Source organism: Bombus huntii, chromosome 17, assembly GCF_024542735.1.
Source record: "Bombus huntii isolate Logan2020A chromosome 17, iyBomHunt1.1, whole genome shotgun sequence".
NCBI classification, from domain to species: Eukaryota; Metazoa; Arthropoda; class Insecta; order Hymenoptera; family Apidae; genus Bombus; species Bombus huntii.
In genome coordinates, this window is record NC_066254.1 from 2,289,852 (window position 1) to 2,315,325 (window position 25,474).

At 35.3% G+C, this 25,474-nt stretch overlaps 2 long non-coding RNA genes across 2 annotated transcripts in view; one reads left to right on the top strand and one right to left on the bottom strand.

The window, feature by feature from the left end:
- LOC126875020 (uncharacterized) overlaps positions 1-25,474 on the top strand; it is a 185,761-nt gene that overhangs the window by 82,212 nt on the left and 78,075 nt on the right. The window lies entirely within an intron of this gene.
- LOC126875026 (uncharacterized) lies at positions 15,310-21,068 on the bottom strand. The gene is made up of 3 exons (XR_007693203.1): positions 16,829-21,068; positions 16,601-16,716; positions 15,310-16,511 (listed from the first exon to the last, which is right to left on the bottom strand). It is a non-coding gene; the product is annotated as an uncharacterized LOC126875026 (long non-coding RNA).

Consider the following 25,474-nt stretch of genomic DNA (forward strand, 5'->3'; position numbering starts at 1 on the left):
ACCTTGGCGTTCGATATGTTAAAAGCTATCGTCATAAGAGGCACGTTTATGCTGTCATGGGTGAGGCTCTAGGTCAATGTATTTTTGTTATTTCAGTAATTGATAGAGTCACACAAATGAAATTACATGTTTTATTATTATTCAGCATCATGAAAAACATTGAAAAGTTGCAGATTGTGATAACAAAAAATAACATCACAATGGTGTTGTTAGGGGAGAATGACATTGTGTTGAAACACAATTTGCATGGAGTGAAATTTTGTTCATAATATTCTTTAACGATTAATAAATGATATGATAATAATGATATTGTAGGGACTAGGAAATGATATAAATTTGTAGAAAAACAAGTTAATTTTCTGTGAAAATTTGGTATTGTAATTGTTTTAACCTGTAATTGAAGTATATAGATGATAAATGGTGATTAATATCAATTTTTTACTTCAGAATTAACGTTACTTACTACCTTTCATTATATACAGCTAGCCTGTGGTAACAATGTTTCTCTATTTTTTATTGCAATTCAATTCTTTTGCCAAGCGCTCAAATGTCCAACGTCGTACGATAGACACATAACACTCTCACTAATCTGCCTTCTAACACGCTATTCATATTCTCCTACCATTTGTCATTTCCTATCGTGTTCCACACCCAAATCTCTGTCCCCTAATAAGCTATTCATATTCTCCTTCCATTTGTCATTTCCTATCATGTTCCGCACCTAAATCCTGCCTCCACATCCTCTTTGCACACTTTCCTCCCCTGCATTCCATTGCAGACCCAACACACGATATAACTTAACCGTGACATTTCAAAAATTATTTATGGATCCCGTATCTTTTCTACTGCTGAATCAAATAAATTTGTTAACATCTTGGGCTGGGTTGAATTACATTCTGCTCGTGCCTCGGGCCACCTAAATCCCTTGATGTCATAACTCCTTTGAAAAAAAAGAGGGCACACATTCGCCGTCGCTTTCATCGTTATTTTTTTCTCTTAACACGACGACGCAAAATATTCGACTAATTGTGCGCGAAAGAAGGTCTCATTTTCGATTTTATTGAATTTTTTATTGAATACGTTGCAGAGGGGATGGTCCTGAGTAGTATTTATTTTGTTCGAGGCGTAGGACGATCGTGATTCAAAAGTTAGGTTACCAACCTCCAAGGAATCTAACCTAACCTAATCTCACCAATATCTCACCTATATCTTACCAATATTAGGATTGTTATTTTACGCAAATGCATATGGAATTTCATTTGTAACAACTTATATTGCAGTAAATGTAGTATGACAATTACTATTTTCTTTTTGTCATAAGTTTTGTTATCGTTCCACCAGAGTGTATTTTCCTCGAAACTTGCTTGAGACCTATTGTTTCTACGATATGGACTGATTGTATTTATTTTGTAACAATATCTTCCTAAATAATGAATACTGACAAAAAGTGTAAAATGCAGGTCGACTTATTTTTGTCCTAGACTCGTCAGGAAGAATTTTATCAAAATCGATGACCCAACGACTGTGACCTTTCCTTGTAAGATATATCAAAATATGTACATAACAATGATAAACACAATGAGAGTGAGCCTGCAGTGAACCGTACTGAAGTGTGAACAGAATCCCATTATGACATTTCTTCCAGGATTAATATCCTTTAATCATCAATATCTATCTATGTTGTTCTCAATGTATCATCGATGTCATCAACCCTGTCCATATGCGAATCAAATATAATAAATGTACAAAATTGTTTAGAATACGTTGATTACTACTATATATCAATTTCTTATTATGTATAGGTCTAAAATTATGATATATTATATTGTTATCTTTATCTTGGACAAGGCCAATGCCATCTACGTAAATAAATGATTAAGGTAACCTAACTTCCTGGTTTTTTCAAAATACTCCGGCTGAAGGTAAATTATAGATTTAATTAAATCATTAGTTTGTACTGATCTGCTCGATGCCCAACAATTCGTTATAAGCTTTAAAACAGACAAATGACTTCTCTGCATTTTGGCTACATTATACAGAAGAAACGAATTAATGTATTTCTTTTAATTACACGAAGTTGATCTAGATAATGCAGTATGATGACGTAAATATTTGTGCTCAAATAAACGCGAACTTTCCATCTGACTTGTAAAGCTTCAGCTTTGACTGAGCTGATGTAACATTTTAAAATTTTTATCTTCCTATTGTGTTCAACAGAAAACCCTCGAACGTACCAAGAAAAAATATTCAGAAAATTCAAATGCTACTGTAATAGGAGTATTTCAAATTTCTGAGCGATAACGATCGCATTACAACAAAAATGTGGCGATCTAATTGATGTATCTTATGAAACAAACTTGGAAGATTTACGGATATTGTTCAACAACGATGCTCATAAAAGCAAAGTATCATTGCAAAAGCACAATAAATGTGCTTATATCGTATAACTGTAAGAAGGTATTGTATACGTTATGTTGACGAATTTTCTTAAAAAACTGGATGAAAATGTTTCGATACTTCCTTTAACAAAAATGTCTTAATTTTTATTTTCTAAACAGTAAGAAATACATTAGGTTGTCGCAAAAGTTTCTTTCGTTTCATAAAGAAATAATTGACGGAATAAAAATTTAGATATAGATAATAATATCCTCTTTATTCGTCGTGAAATATTGTTGTTATTTCTGTCTTCAGAGATAGGATCATATTAGCTATTATTTTATTCTTTGGATAAATCTATCACACCGTTCTGAGTCAACTAACCTTTATTGTACTTTCTTACATGGACTAGGGATAAAAACAAAAGAACATCTTAAACCTATCGATTGTATCTACAACTATCTTCTAGTTATTTTTTCTTGTAACTAACGCATCTGCATATAGATGGCGAGCACGAACTCACGTTGCCATTTTCAACAAATATCATTTTTTATATCCACTGACCAATTGTTAACATTTTCTTTTAAAAATACGTAAAATTGAATATTTAATAGATAATATGTTAAAAGAGGTGTAAAATATTCAGAACAAAGTAGTAAGATATATGTGTAATAGACAACATTTTTTGTTTCATATTGTTTTATTCAATTACGTATGATCCATTTTGTTCTACTACTACAAAACACATAATTCAATACAATAGTTATATTTCAATGTAATAGAACAAAATGGATCATACATAATTCAATAAAATAGTATAAAACAAGAAACATTGTGCATCTATTATTTCCTTATAAAGGAAAGAAGCTTTTGGAGTAACCTAATATTTCAAATATTATTTTCTAATAGGTTTCAAAATAAGAAATAATAGCTTTCAATCATGCTAAGAACAAGATACGCACAAAAGTTTTACTTTTAGAATTTTTTGGCAATAAGACGCGGACCGTAGTTTTTGCCTCGTTTCTTATTTCCCGGCCGATTAGCTCGCCGCGTCTGTTTTTCTAACACTTAAAAGTCAACGGTCTCGTTCGGTAATTTTCGGCACTGCTGGCGCCTGTGCGCCGGCCGGATCGGCAAACTTCGGACCGTCATACTTCATCGACAGGTCATCGACTTATCAAAGCGAGAAACGGTGGATGGTAATCGTTTACATTTTCACGTCAACCGTTGACTTTTTGTCTTCTAACCACCCAAACGGTTTAGACTTCTGCGTGTTTCCAAAAATACAAAGGAACCAATGACAGAAGAACACGCAGAGGTATAAATCAATGAGCCGCGGCTCGTCAGGATGTCAGTAAGTGCACGTGCAATATCAACAACTTGCGTCTACTTATTTCGTCCATCTACTCAACCTAATTCTCACAGTCGCCACTGCATGACGTGCTCTACTCACCGCTGCTGTTCGTACCACGTTGAGTTTCTAATAATATTAACCAGTTAGCTGTTTTTGACGCGTATACTCGTCATGGAGAAATGGCAATATTTTCTGTTATGATGAGCCCTGTCAGTAATAAAATAAAAAAATAAAATGGTCATTTTATTGCAACTTAATTCTATATTACAACAGCCATATAACATATTCTGTGTTTGACGAGTATATTCGTCATCGCTTACTTTCTGCGTCACATTTTAGGGTTACACGCTTTTCAAAGTTTCCAAAGAAGCCGCAATAGCTAACTGGTAAACAATTTACGATAATATTTTGTGTGAAAATTTAGTTAAATACTATATATAAAAATGATTAATTTATTATTTTGTTTGTATTATCTTATTACTTTGCTCGGAATATTTTACATCATTTTGAACGTATTATTTATGAAATATTTTTAGTTTACATATTTCTAAAAGAGAATGTTAACGATTGTTCTTACGTTTTAGTCAATTGACAACATGACGGGAAGACTACGTATTTTCTTTCATTTTTTTAAGGCCAGTGGATATAAAAAGGATATTTCACAATGTACGAAGAAGATTTTATGGATCCCATTGCACCTGAGTACTCATATGTTTTCGACTTCGAAAAAAACTACTCCTATCTATACACTCAAGACTGGTTATTGGACAATATAGTGTACTGCCTCTGCTACGTTATCTTTTACGTCACCGTAGTTATTGTCGGGATGTCTTACATGTTAGAAAATCCAAAGTTCAATTTGAAACGTCCACGTGCATTATGGTATGGATTGATGGCACTGCTCTCCATTATCGGATTTAGTAGAACAGCACCGGAACTGTTCTTTGCATTGCTCCATCATAGCTTTTACCATAGTATTTGCTTACCTAGGTAATGCCACTTTCATACTTTACCTTTTAATATATTTCCGGATGAATGACGACTTGAAAAATAATTATTAACGAAACATTATTATATGAGACAGTTTCTTATGCTCGGTATTTAGAGAACATTGATATGTGAAAAGCGCTAGTCAAACAAGGAATACATTTCTAACACATGTTCATAGTACTATTATCAAAATAGTTCTATAAACTTGTTTCTCAAATGAGCTTTATCTTATTAATTGGCATAATCAATTATACTCACCAATTTGCAGCATATCGATTTATACAGTGTACCTACATCATACAGTAATTTTCCAAATCAAAATAGTACAATTCTTATTGTTTCATTATAATACGTTACTTTAATTTACACGCGATAATCAAGAAACGAGCCGATATTTCAAATATGTTTATTAATTATGTATAATAAGAAGGGAATTATTTTATTTTCAGTAACTATTTCCAAAATCCTGTTTCTGGCTTTTGGTCACTGGCACTTGTCATATTGAAATTTGTACAAATGTTCGATACGATGTTCGTCGTGTTACAAAAACAAGAAATGACATTTCTGCATGTCTACCGTCATTTATCTATTATTATTTACTTCTATTTCACATACACGGAGACTACAGCAGCCATGAGATGGTTCAGCGTAATGGAGTACTTTATTAATTTTTGCATGTATTCTTATTATGCTTTGGAATCAATGGAGTACAAAGTACCACTATATCTTATTATCACGTGCCGTGCGATGCAAATACTACAAATGGTGACTGGTTACATTCTAACTATTATCGCTTATAATCAGCGAGATGTCCATAAGCGTAACTGTTATATTACGTATCAAAGTACAGCAATTGGCGCCATCTATTACATCGTCTCTTCTTACTTCTATATTAGATACTTCTATTCGACTTACATATCCAGGAAACAGAAAAACAAAGGTAGAAAGTTTAAATGAAAAGTGTATCAAAGTTTTTTCTTTTTCTTTTATATTTCAAATCTTTTTCTACGAGCATTTCTTAAATAGCATTTCGTGGAAGCATTTCTAACGTATTTCAGGAGTCTTTATTAGTTCAGAATGATAGAAATTTTGTTTTTGTTGTGCGATAAAATGAAAGTGATAAGGATTATTTAATTACTATAAAAGAATTAACGTATTTGATGTTATGATATGGAATGTGAAGACTTTAAAGACAGTTGCTTAGGAAGAAACTAGAAATAATGGAAAATCAAGGGTGAAACTTCGTTAAACGTATCTTCAAAATATTTTTAGGAAACATATTAGTCAGAAAAAACGATCGTTACCTAGTATCTTTTCCTTGCAATATATCCGAAGGTCAAGGTCATTGCAGTCGAAGACTGCCTCTTTGCATAATTACTAATATGGCTGACGATATTCGAATTTTAAATTTTTTCCACATAATATATTAATAGATTTAAACATCGACGTTTCTTTAAAGCTAATTTACAAATATCGCTATTATACAACATAGCTTAAATATGTCTTCAATTCCACTGAAACTTTTTTCTACTTCTTGAAATACCTGAAGAGCTTTCAGCTGCATGTTTTTAGTTTAGTTTTTCTGGTTATATCTAATATATTTTTATTTCATTTTTATTCTATAATATTCCTTCGATATCTGCAACTTTTACAAAATTCCTTCTACACTTTTTTCTCAATTTTTTAAATCATCTCTTGTTTCCTCTCGGCGCTTAATAAAATACGTTTCGTCTTTGATGCCATTATATACGAGATGTTGGTGCGTACAATATGAATTTCGTATTAAATTAATAAGGAAGATATGAAATTGTAGGAAGGCTGTGTAATAGCAATGAATACAAGCAAGAAATATTGTACAACTAACAGAACATCTGAATACTGGAATGTTTAGGTAGTAGAGGGACCAAATATTTTTTACATGATTCTTTTTGCATCTTTGCTCCAACACGATGAAATCAAATAACAACAACGTAGAATGAGACAAAGTGTAAAATTCAAGGTCGATTTTTCTGTAAGTCTTTTTCACAAAACTTCATCGAACCGGACCTGTAAAATTATTATGTAAACAAATGCAATGTGCACGTATAAATTTAATAATTTTCATATGTAATCATTTTTATATAAAACAATTTTTATATATCTTATGCGTCAAATGTGTTACACCTATCTCCTTGTACACCTTGTGTATAAAATATGTGTGTCCTTCATCGCAACAAATCGAACGAAAAAATCGAATTGATTTGATCGTTTCAACGACGAGTTTATTCATCCGAATATGCATTTAGCCTAGTACGCTGTTTAGTCCAATTTCGATAATGGTAGGAAATGAACATGAATTTAAAGATTCTTACCACTTTCTTTTGCAAATAATCGTTTATTAAAAACCTTACCAAGAAATGGTAAATTACAAGACGAAAATAAAATGTTTTCTTCAAAAGATTTAAGCGAAGACTATGGTCGATAATTCGTTTCAGTATTTACAGAGTCGATCAGATGAATCCAATAGTATGGTATGAATAAACCCTCTAACACTTTTCTTATATTCCATGTAGAAATTTTAGACGAAACTAGAGAAACTTTCGGCAGAAAATCATCATTCGTCCGAAATATCCAGGCCACGTATCCTCGATCGCAATAGATCGAACGAACAAGTCAAACTAATTGAACGTGTTCGAACAAATGCGGCCGACGAAAACGCGTGCAACACTAGCCACTTCCGCTTATTTTAAGGCGTTCCATGAGCTCGTCCAGTACAACTGTAACTACAGTATAGTATAATAATATAGTATAATATAGTATAACACTATACCACGTGTTTATTCCATTGCGACAAACGCACCTTTTTGCATTTTCAGTGTGTTAATTTTTTTTTTATTATTTAATTTGTACTTTACAATTTATCCAGCTGGACATTTGGTAAATTTGTCTAACTTAATTGTTAAATAACATGTGGATGGCTACCCCCAGTGGGATACCATCTTCGAATTTGATTATTTTATTTCTTTAGTGAGGTGAGTGTTTGTTTGTTAGGTTATGTCCTTTGTGAGATCTGTTGGGTGTTTCCTTTTTAATCTTCTTTTTATGCTTGATGTGTCGACCGTTTCCGCTGCCAGCCGGTGTGACATCAATCACATCTCAACCTACATCAGTGATAAGACATCGACCGCCAACCTTCGGACACTTTTGGACACATCACCACCTTATCATCATAGCATACACCAAGGCTGTGACGCACCTTAGTCCACATCAGAGATAGGATATGGACCACCAACCTTCAGACACTTTTCCACATCGTAACATACACTTAGCCCCTCAACATCCTAGAACCAAAACGTATATAAACCGAGACTTCACCCAGTTCTTGTTCTTCTTCTAGTTGCTGTACTCATACAACCCCTTTTCTCCGGTTCGGTATTATTTTGTAAGTGTTAACATTTATAATAAAGTTTTATAAAGGAAAATTAGTAGTTGGGTTACGACTCAGCCTTCTTACTACAATCCAAGTACCAACTTTACATGACACCGGTTTGGGTGCGTTGCGTGTGTTAGTTAGAAGGAAAATCGTAAGAGCGTGCTACAGTCTCAGTGACTTCTTTCTACTTCTTGTAATTAAACGTTATTCGATAGGTCATTTCTTTCGTATTCGATTCGGAAACGCTCGAAAGGTCGACCAGGCGAACGTTCTAATTAGACTAAGACCTGCAGCATTGTTTGAAGAAATGACAAAGAAGAAGGAGTTCTCACCTCGATGTATCGCTTGCAAAGAGAAATTACTTTGAAAGCAAATGAAATCTAGGAAAGCTTTTATAGACACAATAGAAACACATATATTTGAGTGTATTACGTACAGTAAAAAAAAAGTTAGAACACTTCGGATAATAGATCTACTCTTGCAGAATACTTTTTTCGGTTCCACCTTATATACTTTCCAGGCATTCACAGAGCCATGACAGTGTCATGAAAAGAAAAGAAAAATAAAATATAAAAAAAATTATTTTTAAATACTTGATTTACACTAATTACGATTTGCTTCTAAACTCCAGTCGTGACTTTTCAAGACTGCAGCTCTTACAATTTGACTCTCGATCGGATCTGCTTCTTTTTTCTTTGTTACCCCTCAATATCCCCACTAACCACGCGTTTGTTAGACGTCCGCGACCGTTGCTACGCACGCCTTCTTCTAGAACATTCGGCGGAAGGACCGTTGGGATATCGATGGCTCATTAGGCACTTCAGCGATATACATTGTCGTCGAGTGCCGCCACATCTTTATCTCCGTCTCCAGTCCAACGGATTTGAAGTGTGCCGGTCGTGACAACACAGCCGCTTTTCATTTGTTGAGAATTGTGGATCGTAATGGCCGAAATAATTATGTAGAAACACTGTCATTACATGTAGAGATGATAATAAAATAGTTTTGTATTTATTTAATATATGATTTACAAGATGTTCACAGATACCTATTACGCGGGTTTCAGCACTCTTCCAGTCTCACTTTTTACCATGCGTACCGAACAGCGACATTCTTTTGTTCTACGACACGCTGCGCACGCATATGTCACACACATGCTCACACACATACTGACGTACATACTCAAGCATATATGTGTATTACTACCTCGCGGCTGATCCGGTATACCGCACAAAATTACATATATTTCAACACGTACAATTCTGCGAACTTCGTGGTACGTCGTAACATTGCGAACGTTTCTTCGCGAATGAGTATTTCTCTTTACCAAAGGCATCAATTAGAGTAATCAGAAAAATAAGCGCGTAGCGAAGTTAAATCGAATCCTTTAGCAAGTTTCTCGTTTTGAACGCGGTCTCGCGAATGAATTGTAACATTAACAATGCAAAGAGCGATTTAAAATGCATCTAAATGCATTTCAAATGGATATCGTGAGAACACTGGCAAATCCGTCTTACTGCTTACTAAACTTTACCCATTGTGGAAATTTATTCGCAATTCTTGATACGATTATTCAACTTTTAACAATTACAATTATTCCACTGGGCATAAAAATTCTATTCGCATCAACCACCAGAAGCAGAACATCGTTACAGAACGCGCAAACTTTGATGATAGAATAATCACATTTGTCTTTTGATTTGCATATCGTGTAATGGTAAAACTTAAACAATGCTTCGTACGAAATTAAAAGTGTTTATGAATTCAAACTACCCGCCAACCGATATTTTTTACTTTTGTTCTGCTTTATCGGCGGCTACTTGTTGAATAGAATAGTTCACGAGAGAAGAACGGTAATATGGGGCTTAAAAAATCGATTCTCGATAATATTTGTAGTAGATTTGTTATTAACTGTTGTTGTATTTAATTTGATTATTCCCAAAATAATCTCGATTTTCCAGAATCGATCGTCTCATTTAACCTAACAATTTACGTTATTACATATACAGGGTGGTTGATAACTGGTGGTACAAGCGGAAAGGGGGTGATTCTACGCGAAAAAAGAAGTCAAAAACATACGATAAAAATTTTTCGTTTGAGGCTTTGTTTTCGAGAAAATCGACTTTGAATTTTCGCTCGGTACGCGTGCACTTTATCACCTCTCGTTATAACGGATCTCACTGTAGATTTGTAAAAAAATTAAAAAAAAAATTAAAAAAAATTTTTATTGTACCACCAGTTACCAACCACCCTGTATATAATTATTATAATTCAAGGAGCACATATTACGGTGGAAGAAATTTTTTCAAATCAAATCAAAGTATTATATATGTTGGAGAAGCGTCAGGAATAGGGTTATGGGCGTTTGGCAAGTCTTCATTGGAATTGGCCATCGTTGTGGTATAACAAAGATACGGTCTGCTAACACGAGTATGGATACTACCGATTCGACAATCAACCGCGGCGGTTGAGCACTCGCGACACTAGTGATGTTGGTCTTAGGTTCGATAACGAATCCGCGGTCAACGGAATGATAGATATACTTACTCACAAAATCTAACTCACACGTATAATACTCACAGATCGTAAGGCGTTACTCTCTTCATCGATGAGATCGCAAAAAAGAATGACTTTTCGTCCCAATGATGCCACCGAGGAAAACTATGATGGGGTGTGTCTAAGGACACGGGATCATCGGATTCGTCGAGTATAGCCCTCGTTCCGAAAGTAAGGGAAATTGACGTTGCTGTCAATTGGTCAATTTGGGACAAAGGCTGCCTGTCTGTTTGAACAATCTTAATTACCAAAAACCCCAGGTTTTATAGCGGGTCCTCAGGCTAACCGTACTCGTGCCGTGCAAGTGCCTCAACCTCTGGTATTCATTGTCCGAAAGACCCGTTGGAATGTTTTACTGTCAGATACCTCTATGGGTATTTCTCTTAATGAGGGTCATACTATCGCTCTATACCTTTGTTAGACGAAGCGCCCGTCCCGTTGACCGCGGCTACGTTCGGCGACTGATGGTCGCCTTGAGCCCACGTTTATTATTACAAATCACAAACAAGTACAATTGGGTAGAATGACGGCAAATTGTTTAATTAGAGCTGTATACTTTAATTGCAATTCTACGGATTTTCCCGAAGTTCCAGAGGGAAGGCTCCGGTGTCCTTTCATCTCCGACATATTCATTAGATACTTGAGATGTTAATGACAGTGTTCTTAGGTGCACACAGTTAAGAATCCACAGTTAAAGGGGTAACTCTTTATTAAATGTAGATTATATTTTGAAGCACAAAGTAACGTTTGCTGTGACGCTCAGTATAATACTGCACGTAAAGACGATGTGAAAACTCTCCAAGGTGATCGCAAGAATAAAAGACTGACGGAAACTTTCCTCTCCTTATCGCGTTTGTTCGTTGTATATCGGCCGGGGATACCAACAAAATTCCAGACGTTGCCTCCAGGGTGAATGGGAATTTGATGAAACCCGCTGGCCATGTCTAGGCTAATGAAGTATCTCGCCTTTTGCAATCTCGCGATTTGATCCGCGATGAGGGGTAAGGGATACCGATCCGCGACCGTATTTTTATTTAACGCCCGAAAATCTACACACAGTCTATCTGAGCCGTCCTTTTTCTTCACGAGTAACATAGGGCTCGCTAATGGTGAACTACTAGACCTTATGATTTTTGCTCTAATTAGCTCGCTGATTCTCTCTCGTACTATTCTCCGCTCTTCCTCGCTGAGTCTATAAGGACTTCTTTGTACGGTGATGCTGGGATCAATTAATCGAATCTCTAACTGGCCCGTATTTACGCGAGTACGCGGGAAACCCGTAATAAATGACTCTTTAAAATTTTGGAGAATAGAAATCAATCAGCTCTCATCATTACCAAATACTTCAGTGTCTACTTCATCAAGATCGATTCCATTTTCGGCGGTTTTATGGTAAGCATTAACTATCTTCGTTTTGCTAATATCGAGGCTATTGCGCGTAATATTTACATCGAATCCTTGGCCTAAGATTTCGCGACCAATCATAATATCATGCTCTAAATAACTATCGACAAGAACGTAAAAAGTTATCTCCAATGTAAAACAAAATCTAAGACGTACTTTTAACGCAAGTATTCCCGATTCCTTCCATTAGCACTATATCGGTCGTTCTTTTACCGGAGAATTTCGAGGCTACGGATTCTTTAATTAATGAGCATTCGCCTCCGGAATTGAAGTAAAATGGGAACGACTCACCCAGATGGCTTAAACTACCAACTGGAGACTCCATCACGCGGGACTCGACGTTCGTTCTTGAGGCCGGGTTTTCTGTCCTGCAGTAGCGGACGATCAGGTGCGATATGGCCCTCCGTCTGACACTTGAAGCAAACCACCTGTGACGATGCGGCTGATCGTCTTCCTTCCGGGCGTTGTGTATTTTTTTGCTGTTCTCTACGCATTCTACTGCTGCACTCCGTTATTTTGTGTCCGCGGTTATCACAGTAAAGGCACCTCGCCTGGTGGGCTGATGACTTACGTCGTTTGGCCCCAGGTTCCGCCGGTGAATTATTCGACGAAGGTACTGTCCTCTTCTTCACGTGAGAGAAGACTCGCATTTCCTTCTGGAATTGATCTTGGGTCCGAATATCGTTCGTGAGTGCCATCCTTTCGACATGCTGGTCATGCGAGATCAGTCGTAGAAGGACGGCGGCGTTGATTAGTTCGACGTTGGTTAGATTTTCCCATTCCGCCGACAGAAGGGAGTGGAGACGACTGTCAAAGCCCCCGTAGTTTCGTCCTCCAGTGGTGGTTCGTTGAGCATCCTAATTAGCGCTGAGGTTGCCGTCTCCGTCCTACCATATTACGCAAGAAAATGTTCCGTAAACGTCGTCCAAGTAAGACCACGGACCAGAACTTGCGTAAACCACCGTGCTGCAGTACCCTCCAGGGCACAACTTATGGCAAGGTATAACTCGTTGTCTGATAAATGGCTTTTTTCCATAATCACATTAACAGTCGCATACCACGCAGCTGGGTCGGCGCCCGTGGTTTCGGGGTTAAAACGTGGCAGCACCAGATTTACAGGTTCCGCACTCGGTCTTTGCTCCCTCGGCTGAGTTAACTGACTCACGATGGCTGCGTGCCGTTCCATCACTGTTACAAACTGCTCTAATCTCACTTCTGATGTCGGAGTACCACTGGGAGTAAGGTTGTGGGCGTCAGATGTATCTTCGCAGGAATTAGCCATTGATGCGGTACAGCACAGGTGTAATTTATTGCAATAATGGGGTTGTTACAATCTTCACAGTTAATTACGGCGATTAGGCACTCGCGAAGCTAGTGACAATGACTTCGGGTTCGTTAACGAATCCACGGTCAACGGGATGACGAATGCAATCTGATCTACGTATGACTCCACGTACAAGTAACTTATCTGCAAGAACTCCAAGCCAAGGAAAGAAGAAGGGCGATAAAAGAATCCAAGTGGAACTGTCCTTATATATTCCTCTCCCCACCTCTCGGGTCAATCTTTGTTTTAAGGGGAGCCATATAATCATTCTATCCCTCTGTCAGGTACACGCCCCTCCAGTGACCGTGGCTACGTCTAGTGACCCGCTATGTCACCTAGAGCCCGAACCCATTGTCATAAAGCCAAGTTGGAACATTAGAACTATTTCTTATTTTTTTATTGCTTAAGTGTAGCTATAGCAAAAGTCTGAACTAGGGTATTGGGGTTTTTCCCAACATTCCAGACGGAAAGTCCCGCTGTCCTTCCATCTCCGACATATATATACACAATAAAAATATTTGTATAACCTCGATAACATATCCAACAAGCTTGAAGTCTCCCGAAAAATGTCCTCGAGAAGAAATTCCTTCCACCTAATATGTGCTCCTTGAAGTAATCTAACTTCGTTCTAAGGAAGATATTTAGGTGATCACATATGATTGAAACACCCTGTGTAGAATGAAAAAAGGAAAAATATAAAGTCGGCAGTAATCTTAATAACATGGCCGCACCGACCCCGCTTCAACAAGTGATTATCAACTTCTCTAAAGAAATTAAGGTATAGCACATTTATCGAACAATATTTATTTATTGAACAATTTAATAAGCCACCGAATGGAAAAGTAGTCGCTAACAACCATAATAGTCGATACGACTTTAAATAAATTATCCAATCGATCTCATTATCATTAATGTTATTATTATTATTATTGAAGATAGTTCGCAGAACCGACGAGTTTGTATAATGAAGATTCGCTCGCTGCGCGAAGTTATGGGTTCATAGAATTGACGCCAAACAGAAGCTGGCTCGTTTAAACGAGAGTGGATAAGCGAAGTTGCACTATGTTTCATAATAAAATAAATTGCAATACGTCAAGGATTATGCAGCTGTTTTAAAATGAAGAGGTATAATATCTTTTCAATACGTTTTATTATGAATTGGAATAAATACAATAAATCGTTGAATTACGGATACGTTAGTAGCATTTTGAAAATTTCGCGCAGCATTTAGCATCAATTGGCAATTAATAATTTTCCGAGAAATTTGATATGTTTCTCCCTAATCCTTGCAGTTGTTGTTGTGCGTTATGAGATTAAAGACCATTTTCAAGTTAAACATATTTTTTCTAATTACGAGAATAAATATCTTTCTCGTTAAATTCTATCGCTTTTTCCACATTTTCAGAACATTGTTACTAGAATGCTGATGTTTATGCAAGTCCATACTCCTATCAAAATGATAAAACAAACGAAACGTAAATAGAAATTTGCTTCTTAAATATTATGACGTGTATTTCGAATATTTAAACAATTTTTTTTAACTTTTATTTTGGATATTTAAACAATTTCTTCATATTATGTGCATTTTGCACGTTTTTATACCTTCAAATCTCCAATAAATACATGTCGGAGATGAAAGGACACCGGAGCCTCCCCTCTGGAACTTCGGGAAAATCCGTAAAATTGCAATTAAAGTTTACAGCTCTAATTAAACAATTTGCCGTCATTCTACCCAATTGTACTTGTTTGTGATTTGTAATAATAAACTTGGGCTCAAGGCGACCATCAGTCGCCGAACGTAGCCGCGGTCAACGGGACGGGCGCTTCGTCTAACATAGGTATGGAACGATAGTATGACCCTCATTAAAAGAATACCCATAGAGGTACCTCGTCAGTAAGGCTATGCCCGGTAGTCCCTGCCTTAGACGTAGAGGGAGTCTCGCTAGGTGCGGTATTTGTATCAATCGCTCGTATATTCGACCGCTAGCGAGTTAGACAGACTCGTTGTCGTCGTAGCCCTCTAGTGTTGGCGGTTGGTACCAGCGGATCGCCCGGGAGGTGTTGCGCCGCGTTGATGCCTCGACCTGTCTGCGTCCTATTGATACCGATCCGCCACACTGGTAATTAAGATTCTTCAAACGGACAGGCAGTCTTTGTCCCAAATTGACCAATTGACAGCGATGTCAATTTCCCTTACTTTCGGAACGAGGGCTATACTCGACGAATCCGATGATCTCGTGTCCTTAGACACATCCCATCATAGTTTTCCTCGGTGGCATCATCGGGACGAAAATTCATTCTTTCTTGCGATCTCCTCGACGAAGAGAGTAGCGCCTTACGATCTGTGACTATTGTGTGAGCAAGTATAACTATCCTCCCGTTGACCGTTATCGAACCTAAGACCAATCTAAACCTAACCTCAATCTTGGAAAAAGCCTCACAAAATATGAATCCGCGACATATTTACAGCTATAAACGAGATTCACAATTATGACATAGAAATTGAAAAGCTATCGAGCTAGATACTGATATTGATTTAGATGATTACTAAGTTCCATTTTTTCTTAATTATTCTCTATTTGTTATTTTCGGTTAACTGAATTTATTATCAATTCATCGTCAATAAATATTAAAGTAAACTTCTTTCTTAACTATTTTCTGTTTACTTCTTGTCACTCAATTTTCGTCCTGAAGTAAAATTGCTTATAAATATTAGGTTATCCGAAAAATTTCTTTTGTTTTGCTTTATAAGGAAATAATAGATGCACAACATTCTTTCTTTCATATTATTTCATTGAATTATATATGAACCATTTTGTAGTAATAAAACAAAATAATTCAATAAAATAATATAAAACAAAAATTCCGTGCATCTATTATTTCCTTACAAAACGAGAGAAACTTTTGCAATAACCTCATATAAAAGAGAAAGCAAAATATAAAAGTCAGAAAATATTAAAGTAAAAGCGCTTATAATTATTTACGACACTTTCTTCTACGATATTTATTTTCATTATTTTTTTTTAAGCAAACCCCTCTCAACATATTACACTTTCAAAAAATAGTAGATATTCATAAAATTATATTCTACGTCCCTATAAAGAATAAAATACAAATGAATACCTTGAAAAATTTCCTATTCTATAATATTCATAATATAATATCATTGATAATAGTTACTTACCTACTAATGTTCAAAATATGGTCCAAAAAGTAAAGCTGGGTTTGCCTTAGTCCAGTCGCTGGATTACATTCCAGTCGTTCGACTGGAAATCGCTCAATGTCCATGTTATTCGAAAGCTGTTATAGCGTTTTTCATTTCACTTCATTCCAGAATTCAGAATTCAGAATCTCATTTCAGAAACATTGGAATGTTACGTTCGCTGGATTGAAAAATTTTGGGAATACTTACCAGAATGAGGTTACTGTACTGGAATGAAAACATTGGTCGCGTTAATTACGATCCACTGCTGGATTGGATGGAACTGGATCGTATGAACCGATGGAAGCAGGAATTGGATCGTATGAACCGATGGACGCAGGAACTGGACTGGAAAGCTATTAGACGAACGTGAGAAAACAACGTAAAGGTTGTACGTTCGAGGGAATGAAATAATAGGCGAGCAAGTAGACGTATATGGTGTAAACAACGTATATGCATTTTATTTCAACATTGAACATTCACTAATGTGTATACAATATAATATATTTATATGTATAATATATAATAATAATTATAATAATAATATTGTATTATTATTTATGTATACAAGTACATACGTTGCTGCTGTTAATGTATACACGCATAATGTATGCATCCAATTAATTAATTGGTATAATAGTTATTCTAATGTTTCATTAATTAATCATACTGTATATCTCTCTATCGTTTTCTAATTGTGTGTCGGTTAATACAGCCCTTAAATCAATTATATATTAATCACTTGTCTGTTTCGTGGATAAAATTCTCGTCTCGTTTCATTTACTTTACACATGCACGCGTGCAACTATAATATATATATATATATATTTTTTTTTCCTGTACGCACGCGTATGTATAAATATTCCCTGTAATTTATTTTCTTGATCATCTAAAAAAATTATCTACTTCGCTATGTGTTCATTAATTAACTAATTAATATTGGTAATCTTTGCCTTTTTCTCTGCCTCACGCTTCTCTTATACTTTTATCACAATTACGTGGTATTATCGTGTTGAACGATCATTTCTTGAGCCCTGCAAATTATCGTTCTTCTTTGCCCTTTCTAGTGCTGCCACTCTCACCGTTTCGACGATGTGGCAAAATACGAAACGCAAACACAACTGTTTAGCAACGACCGCCCTGACGTCGGAAACATCCTAACCTCTCGCTCGGTTTTACTTGTACTTTGAGCGAGAACTGGCGTTTCCAACTACACGTTGCTGATTTAGACCGCGGAATGGAAGTTCTCGACACTTTTTCCCATCGAAAGACGCCAGAAGAACTATAATTTTTGCAAAGACGAACAGCGAGAGGAAATTCCCGAAACGATATCTTACATCGTATTGTTACGCAAGTCCATAGTATTCTCGACTATTTAAATAATGAAAAGATAATCTTTTTTCCAGATACGAGCGTTAAGAAATTTTCTCAAGTTAAAACGAAGCGAGCGATTTCTCGACTCGTTAATTCCCTCCGATGTTCACAGCTCGATTTATTTGTATAACTATCATTAACAATATCGAATAATGACCGCTTAAGAATCATCTTTATTGCTGTTGTTTCGTGCATTGACTTGGGATATTGTGAGAAATGGCGCTGAATGACACGATGGTACAAAAAAGCTTCTTATACATTATTACAGAACGTTCTAATAACATTGGACAAGCTATGGTCAGTTTGCGTTAATAACATTCCAAGATAATTTTTAACCATCGATATTAAACAGGTAAGATTTTAATCAAATAATAAAGCCTCGAGAACCGTCTAACTCATAGAACAGAAGATATTAAAGTTATTGACGTATATTAATATTAAGGATGAACAAGGATCACAATGTAAAACGATCCGACGTTCGTCTAACACTGCTGAGAATCTGTCGATTGAACGTGGCTTTAAAATCGTTCAACGTTAATTTACGTATCATTTAGTTAAAATATTAGCTGAAGCATTAAACCTTGAAATGCTCAAAGATACACTTGAACTGTATATACCGTTGCTTCGAAAAATGTCCGCGTTTCAAGCACGTACCGGCAAATATCTCTCGAACGTAGAAGAGCAATGAGAAAAAAAAAAAAAGAAAACGTGTTAAAACTTCACCGTGTTCCATGTCTTCTGTAACTTGGCAAAAAGCGCTGGACCTATGCAAAACTGCACGTCCTTCAAGCAGAGTCAATCGAAAGATCTGGCAAATATTTTAGATAAAACGTTCTTCGAAGATCTAAATTGTTGGTTCAAATGGCATAAAGACGAGCAATTCGTGTAACTGTCATAGGAAGATCTTTCTGAAGTAGCCTCGGGGATCAAGAAAGACAGATGAAAAGAAGAGAGCGGAAAGGAAAGAAAATGAAGAAAGAGGGAACGTATGGAGTGCAGAGAGAGATAGAAAAGGTAAGAATAGAAATATGGAGAAAGGAAAGAGAAAGTAGGTTATCGTTCTGTCATACAGGAGCAGAGAAAAAGGTCAGCAGGTTTGGAGATTTTCTAAAGGGGTTTCATTAGTTTGACAGAAGCTTGAAGACTTTGAAGATTTGATAGAAGCTTGAAGACTTTGAAGATTTGACAGAACATGGATGGAAGTGAAGAGATGGCAAAGTTTAAAGAAGATACTTTCCATCCCATGGATCAAGGATAAAAGGGAGCCACAAGGTAAAGATAGTGGAAAGTGGAAGAGTTTAGACGCAATGGCATACGTACAGAAGAATTTGAAGGGAGCAAAGGTCAAAGTAGGCAGAAGGAAGGATGAAAAGTAAAGACAGAAAGACAATTACAAGGTCTAGGTGAGGGAACAAGGGTGAAACTAAGGAGGAACTAAGGATGAAAGTAGGAATGAAAGGGGAAATAATCCTATTATAGATAGGTAATTAGAGTAAATAATAAAAATAATATGAAATAATATATGAAATAATAAAAATTCCTATTATAAATAGGATTGAAGGAAGAGACTGGCAACTAATAGAAGAATGTCATGAAGTACAAGAACTTGTAGGGAGAGAAATGAGAGTAGAAGGGAAGTTGCAAAATGTCTGAACTAAGGACAAGTGAAAGACAAGGTGCTGATTTGAATTATAGGACAGGATTTCAATTGAAGAATAGGAAGAGATGAAACTGTGTACAGGCGAGCGTAATAGAAAGAAATAGAGAAGGAGAGACAATGTTGGAAATGGTGAAAGATAGAGGGTGGCACATTGTGAATGGAGCAATATGCAAGAGGAGTTCACATGTACAGAAAAATAAAGATCCTCAGTGACGGATTGTATGATTATTAATGTTGTAGGATGGGGCAGGCCTAATAGAATTAATCTAATATAATTAATTAATTATTAGATTATTAAATTAAATAATTAATATAATTAATCTAATATAATTAACATACAAAATATTCGACAAAATGACCCAAGATCTTAAAGGTTTATCGATTGTACAAGTACATATTCATTGGAAGAAATAATAAAATTTCATTGTAGTGTTTTATTGTTGTTTTTTCATACTCATCCAGTTCCTGGTCATTAGAAACAAAAATAATATTGTTAAAGATATTTTTATTTATTCTTATAATTTCGACAAGTCCTGGTAGCTTTAAACCTCTGCAATGAATGGATTCCATTGAGAAATCACTGACACGGATTTCACTGATACTGTTTTCATACAATTACAATTCATCGATATCGCACCTGTTCCACACGAAATTTCAACGATGATAATTTCGTCAACAGCAATGTTATCCGACGTCAATATTAACTGATACCGTCAACCGAATAATAATGATCGAGATACATATTCCTTAGGTGGACGAAGTTGGGACGCGCACTGATATAATATGTGCTGTGAACTCTAAACCAAACTCTGCAATTAGTTAAATTCTGTGTCGACTATCATTGTTGCCGATCCAGACTGGTGTCGGCGAATTGTTGCCGACGAAATCGGTGTTGGTAATCTCAATGGGACCTCAATGAACAATGTAGCAGAATTGTAGTCAATAAATTAAAAGCGGACATCGAATGTGATGTGATGAACAGCTTTTTATTTAATTTTATTACTTGTGTTGCTATTATTAATATTTATGTTCTTTTTTGAAATACATAGAACAAAGATGAAGTTCCTAAGATGAACATCTTTTTATTCAATTTCATTGTTTAAATTGCTGTTATTAATATTTATGTTCCCTTCTGAAATGCATACAACAAAGATTAATTTCCTAAGATAAACAGCTCTTTATTTAATTTTATTACTTGTTTTGCTATTATTAATATTTATGTTCTTTTTTGAAATACATAGAACAAAGATGAAGTTCCTAAGATGAACATCTTTTTATTCAATTTCATTGTTTAAATTGCTGTTATTAATATTTATGTTCCTTTTTGAAATACATTCAACAAAGATTAATTTCTTAAGATAATTAATATTTATTTTAAGATTATTAATATTTATGTTCTTTTTTTGAAATACATACATGAAGATGAACTAACTAACATGAGATTTTATGGTATAAACTTCTATTATCGACAAAATCAGACAAAATGTAAGAGATAACGAGAGTCGACTGAACGAATTTCTTGTATCCCTTTATTCTCTGGTACAAGCCAAAATTTTGTATAATCTCGTTGCTCCTCGAGCGCACGCATACTTAATGAAACTTCATAGTCGATTTTCTCGAAAACGTTGTATGAAAAACTGATTACATTTTCGACTCATTTTTGCATATGATTTTTCACGTGTGTACCACGATTTTCAGCAAATCAGTGCATACTATACAGATTAACCTATACAATCAAAACTTCGTTTGAATACGAGAAAGGTGATCATAATTGATTGTAGTTTTTTACTGTGCTTTGAACTCTACAAATTAGTAATTATTATAAATACTAGATCGTTGCGTGTGAAATGGCCAAATTCTTAACGATGTAAAATCTTACGAAATCTTCTCTGCTCATCAGCTTCCTAATGATGGGTCGTACAACCCAATAGGCGTGGACCTAGAGAATACAGTGCTGCACTGCAGAATATAGTGCATAATGGTTAGACATATTGCGAAATAGTATATTACAATAAATGAACGTACAATTTGTTATTGGCGAGAGATCTTAAATAAGAAGATACAAACACAAGATAAATCACAAGCGATCAAAGGAAGTTACCGATGATAGTCTAAAGACTTTAATCGTGTTTAATACACGTCATTGTACGATTAGATGGTGCACGTAAATTAAGTCCGCGGTATATAACAGTCTCTCATCATTTACAAGCCTTCATGGAAGAAAGAATAAGATAAATGGATTCTTCACGATGATTAATGAACATTATAGGTTTCCTTCGCGTACAATTAAAAGATCCATTTTTACACCAGACTGCGCAGCGCTATATTCTATAGGCTCACGCCTATTAGATCATACGATCCATCATTGAGTCGCTAATGAGCAGAGAAGTCTAGCAAAGCTAGTCACGACTACTGCAAATCTCCCATTCAGCAAATATAAGTTAAATAATAGCATTCGATTAAAAAACGCATTCCTTTTGCAAATTTCATTTAGGTAGATTTGTCATTTCACATGTAGAGGATTGATGTTCGATTGAGGTTATGTTGTGGTTATGTTGTGGTTATGTTGTGGTTATGTTGAGGTTATGTTGGAGTTAGGTTGGGATATACTTTTTATACAAAAAAAAAGGAGAAGAGAAAATTGCAAATTTTTAACAGCCTCACCGCCAAAATTCGAGGAAGATTATGCCACGTACTATTGACATTCGTTTATGGACACAAATATTCGTCGGTGGACATTCTGTTAGATGCTTCATGATGGTAAATATCGCTGATTTTTGTGCGGTTGTTGCTATAATATTATATAACAGTAATGTTGTATCGCCGTATACAGAATTGCATCAAATAGATTTTGCCCATCTAAGCTAATGTTTCCACATTTCAGTTTATATTTTCTGAATGGGATATTTGCGGTAGCTGTGGCCATTCATGTTGGACTGCTCTGCTCATGAGCTTTCCAACGATGTATCGTGTGACCAAATATGTGTGGACTTAAATACTATACTAACCCCAATACTGTATTTTTTGTTAGTTGAAGTATAAATATACAGTTTAATAAATAAATACGTACAATTTAAGTAACGCTGTCAAGGAGTTTCCTGCATCCGAAAGCGCAGAATTTTTAAAGAGATATGTAAATGACGGTCAATGGGTATTTAATAGACTCATGCTTTGATTGATAAATGTTTCCGATAAAATGACAGATACTGAAACGTTTAGTCAGAATTGGGTCATTTCAATTATAACAACAACGATCTAACTGATTACTCGATGTCAAAAGTACCGTGTATGTCAATAGAACACCATAACAGTAATAGCGACAAGCAGACAAAATAAGATTTATATATTTTGAAACATTTTTGTTTGTGAAATTTGTAAATTCATATTTTTTTTCGATAATAATTATATTATATATGTATAGTATATGTAACTACACATGTTGATAGTAAGTTTGATGCACTGAACATTTTTTACCACATTGTTACATTAGGAGTCATCTATGTTAGTAGTCTTTTAACAATTTAATTATTTCTGTTAATTATAACTCCTTTTTTTCAAAACTATAGCGTCTGAATGACTTAGGTACTTCTATCAATCATAACTTCGTTTTCTAAAATTGTAGTGTTTTAATCAACTCATTGTTTCTGTCAATTATAACCAATTTTTCTAAAATTGTAACACTTTACGAATCTAATTATTCCTGTCAATTAGAACTTCTTCTTCTAAGATTCTAACATCTTTTGTCTTATTGTTGTCTGCTTATCCTATAAACTTTCTTTTGTCCCTCACTCCGTTATTTCGACAGAATTTTTTGATTACAGTTTTCCTTTCTAACCTAAAAAAGTCGTTCATGCGCTACAATTATTTTTGCGTGTTTGGGAACAATAGATAATTTTTAGTACTATTATATAAACTGTATAATATATCTGAACTTTTGTATGCACATGTATATACATATATATTTTATATTCCTAGTATAACTTTGATATATTATTTTATTCAAATTTCTTATTTTTCTTTTTCTCGCTAGTTTTAATGCAAATAACAATACTATTTAAAACTGTAATCTTTAGAGTAAGGTTTATTAACTTTCCTTTGAATTTAACACACTGTTCATATTGTTTGGCAGGTTAATCGTTCTTCCTACAGCGTTGAAGTCTCACACGATACTTGATATTACACTATGCATACGAAAATCGATATTCTTGACAACGAAAGGCTCTAATTCCTCGCGCACATTGTCACAATATAGTGCTTCGCCAAGGAACTCGTTTGTGTTGTTTAATTTTCGTAAATAAGAGGTTACACTTTATGGCGAAAAGATCGACTTTCTGCCACGACGAGTGTCATGAACCTTTAAGATCTGAGGAATTTTCCGCTGTTGCTGTACGTACTAAAATCAGCTATTTTCTTTAATTAAATCTATCCAAAATTTAATTAAAACAAAAGCAAATGAAAGTTTAATTAAATTTCTTTAATTAAATCCATTCGAATTTATAATCCACGGATAGAATGAAAAACACGACGGACTCTGTTAAATTAAACGTAATGAAATCGTTAATATTTTCCTCATACCTGTAAAACATAACCCCGAATTGTTCGTCTTTCGTAGCGATTTGATTCCATTTGCGTCAGTAGATCTCGCGACAGCACGTTCGAAACGAAGCCAATCGATTTTTTCACGAATGCATAAATCCATCATTTTTATCAATCGAATTATATTCGATTTCTATTATTCCTATTTTTAATTCTATTTTTATCATTAAACATTACACAATCCCAAATTGCTTATCCCAAAATTCGTCGAGAATTTTCTTTCATCGGAGAATAATCGTTTTCTCCTAAACGTACTTTTCGTTCGTTCAACGAATAGGCGGAAATTATGCAAATTTAAAATCTGATATCGTAAATGTGCCTCTTCCTCAAAAATGAAATTCGATTCGAACGCTTGGCAAATAATTCTATCGTAAACACGTGTACAGCGTTTATGGCGGGAACGAACAACAACAGTATTTGTTGTGATAAGTTAGCCTCTCATAGCATGTTGACACCATATTGACATGATGTATATGAAACGTAATACTACATACGACACGCGTAAATCCTGTACTGTGTGGAATATAGTAACTGTACCTAATATGGAAGCAGCGCCTAATATGGAACACACTGCAATATCTGACCGAGTAACTAGCGACATCAGTCAGCAAAGTGTAAAATATTTCGTCAAAAGAAAGAGAACAAGCATAGTCGCATCTCAGCTTCGCTTGGAAATCTGTCATCCAATCCAAGTTGATTATATCAGTGCTCGAAAGCGTATGAAATCTCTTGAGAGGTGAGTTAAATAGTAAAATCTCTTACTGCAGGCAAATTAAAAAAAAAACGTGTTTCTTCAAACGAAATTTACTGTGAAATTTATCTGCTTTTTAGTATAATGATTAGTTTTCTGATGAAATACGTATGTGGAGCACGTAGAGTGTACGTAATATGGAACAGTAAAATCATCATGAAAATCAACAGTAAGTAATACTGTTACTCGTGACACGGAATTACGCGTATTAGGTGTCAAAGATTATCATACAAAAGAGACGACGATAGTGGAAAGTGGGTTTAGTTTTTTCGTTGTTTTTATTGGGATGACGAACGATGTATCTCGGCTGCGTCCTTCGCGTGTTCAACAGGTAGAAGACAAAGAAGTGGACAAAGATGGAAGATGTTTGTTTGTCTTGTTGATTTAAATAAATGTTTATTTCTCATAGGAAAATAAAAGCTTTCTGAGATTCCTTTACTTTTCTAGCTGCCCCATGTTAGGTGGCATTTTCTTA